We start from the raw sequence: 3,421 nt of genomic DNA on the forward strand, positions 1-3,421 counted from the left end.
AAGATTTATAGGGCTGTGTGGATCAACTAGACCAAAAATCTTAAACATGACCCAAAAAGTGGCTATTTATGCAAAGTCAGCCTTCCGGCGTCCCTTTCGGGAACATTCGGCTATTTATGACAAAGCAGAATCACCTGGCTTATTGATGACTCTTTTTATCGTTTTTTGAATTTAGAAAAGTCAATATTGCAAACACGGCCTTTTGACGTCTCGGGGACGAAGATTTTTAAGGTTGTGTGGGTCAATTGGACTAAGTCTTAAAATGACCCAAAGGTGGCTTTTATGCAAAGTCAGCCTTCCGGCGTCCTTTTTGGGAACATTCGGCTATGTCTTGATAAAACAGCGTCACCCGACTTCTTTATGACAAAAACTAAAATTTGACATGTATTTTTTATTATTATTATTATTTGTTTTTTGGCTTTTTTAGCAAAAGGTGGGGTTGGACCCGATGAGGGTTGCCTACGTATCTCACATCCAGTGAGAATCAAACCCGCGTAGTTCGGGCAAATAAACTATTTTTGAGATGACCCTTTTCCATTTTCTATTCTTTTTTTTATATATAACAAACAAACAAACTATTATTTTTCATTCATAACAAACAAACTAACTAACGTAAAAACATTCCTTCTTTTATCATTTGTTTTTCCTATTCTAAAGAAAAAGAAAATGTTTTTTTTTTTTTGGAGTTTTTACCTTTAATAAAAGAAAAGCTTGGATTTTTAAAGAAGAGTCAAAATATTTTTGCATTTTTTTTTGGATTATATATATATATTTATTTTGGAACAAATAATAAAATCACGTTCAACGCCCGACTCTTTTTATTTTATTTGGCATTTTCATAGACAACCACAATAAGATAAAAAAAACATTTTAAACAACCAGACTCATTTTGATTTTCATTTAATGGCACAACAAACCATTTTCTTTTTTTTTTGAAAAAAAAAAACAAGACAGAACAATGATGATTTTTTTTTTCTATTTTTCTTTGCTTTTAATATAACAAACTAATAAGACCTTTTTTCATTTTCTCAAAATTTCGGCAGAGTTTCGATACTACTCGGACATTGATTTTTCTCTAAAAATAAGTAGTTATATCTCTACACTGTCATTTTTTCTCCTCTTTTTCACGATTTTTTTTTAATCTGTGGAAAATAATGAAAACATACAAAATCTTTTTGAATTTTCATGCTTTGTTTTATTTGTAATTTTATTTTTTATATTTATTATTACTTTCAAAAAAAATGTGGCATGGGAGACATAATGATTTCCAAGACTTCTTGGATTCCCCAAATGCCCCCCATGCGCTTTTCCCAACATATGAAGCATGGGAGACATAGGGAATTCCAAGACTTCTTGGATTCCACAAATGTTCCCTAGGTGCTTTTCCCAAAAATGAAGCGTGGGGGACATAGGGAATTCCAAGGCTTCTTGGATTCCACAAATGTTCCCCATGTTTTTTGATTAAAATAACACCATGCTGGAAAAACGTGCAACCTTCTTATTAAACGTGGTCAACATAACAAAGTGTGTCATTTGTCCGCCACTATCATTGGTCCGCCAAATGACCCATTCACCCTTGAATAAATACAACATATAGCACATAGGATGCCGAAGATGGTCTATTATTTTCAGGTTGCTTGTCCTAGACGGACCCAACCCCTGTGTTGAGTCCCCTAAGTCAGATGCACATGATGCAAATAAACGTTCCTACTAGGGATCCGGCATGAAGCTGAATTATTCTAAGTTCATAACCTGGGTATTTGTTCTAGACAGTGTACCCGAGCGGACAACTCGAGCTGAGGAAGGAGCTCCTTTCCGGGAACCAAAAGGCCAACCGGCTTAGAAACTTTCCGAGCCTCTTTTATTTAGGGTACGACACTAACAGAATAGGGAGTCTCAACCAGTAAGCACATCCCCGGAGGTAAGAAGAGAAAGGTTTCGGCACAGTTTATATATAGTTCAAATAATATCAAAGCGGTAAAAGCATCATTTAGCACATTAGGCTCAAACATGTAAAAATCAGATAAAACCAAATATAACAATTTATCTAAGCTCGAATTTCTAACCCTGAACCAGTGGTTCTGGGTCATGATTTTCCCAGCGGAGTCGCCAGAGCTGTCACACCTCCTTTTTCCGCACCCGCGAGGGGGCAGGGAGTTTTTTCCAATTAAAGGACAATCGAAACGGGATTGGTTTATTTATTTCAGAGTCGCCACTTGGGAGATTTAGGGTGTCCCAAGTCACAAATTTTAATCCCGAATCGAGGAAAAGAATGACTCTATATTATGGTCTGCGTACCAGAAATCTGGATAAGGAATTCTGTTAACCCGGGAGAAGGTGTTAGGCATTCCCGAGTTCCGTGGTTCTAGCACGGTCGCTCAACTGTTATATTAGGCTTGATTATCTGATTTTATACATGTTAAAACCTATGTGCGAGTTTTAAACTCTTGACCGCTTTTATTATTATTTTTTACGAGAATTGCAACGTCGTGAAAATATATCTCAAACCACGTTACATCAATGCACCCGTGGTTATTGACATATCTCGACTCGGTTGAGATTTGGATTTGGGTCACATAAATGTGCACCCGAATTAAGAAAAATACGTTATTAAGACGCACCTAAAGCAACTAACGTATTGTTATTTTGGAGAAGGCCGCAAAATTTGCTAAACGGCATGTCCCGAATTCTAAGTATTTTTAATATATATATATTTAGAGGGCCCCGCAGCTTCTACATTTTTGTTTGTCGAGGCTCGTCTCATTCATTATTTTTAAAAGAATTTGCAACGTCATGGAAATGCATCTCGGGCCACGCCATAATCAATATACCCATGATTAGAGACACATTTCGATTCCGTTGAGATTTAGATTTGGGTCACATAAATGTGCACCCGAGTTTAGGAAAATTAAATTATTAAAGGCGCGCCTAAAGCAACTAACGCATTATTATTTTGGGTAGGGCCGTGAAATTTGCTAAAAACGGCCCGTCCCGGAATCTAAGTATTTAATATATACATTTAGAGGGCCCCGCAGCTTGTATTTTTTATTTGGCGAGGCTCGTCTCATTTTTATTTATTTATTCTTTTTTTCTCTTTTTTTTTTAGAAAAAGGACAAGGCTAAAATGACTACATTTCTTTGCTATTTTGCGGGGTCATGGGTTGTGGATTAAACTTATTTGATGAAACGAGTATTTTTTCGCGGGATTAAATTACTACTATGATTTTAACATTACTACTACATGTACAAACAACCATTAAGACAAACATTTAGATAACAATAATCTGAACATGGAGAAACAAAATGCCGAATAACTATTTAACATGACGAAACAAAGGAAATACATTCACGACCAAATTTCGATATCATACGGAGTTAATTAACAAGAAATAGCAATTTGCAAATATCATATGAATATGTC

Source organism: Nicotiana sylvestris, chromosome 12 (assembly GCF_000393655.2).
Source record: "Nicotiana sylvestris chromosome 12, ASM39365v2, whole genome shotgun sequence".
In the NCBI taxonomy this organism is placed as follows: Eukaryota; Viridiplantae; Streptophyta; class Magnoliopsida; order Solanales; family Solanaceae; genus Nicotiana; species Nicotiana sylvestris.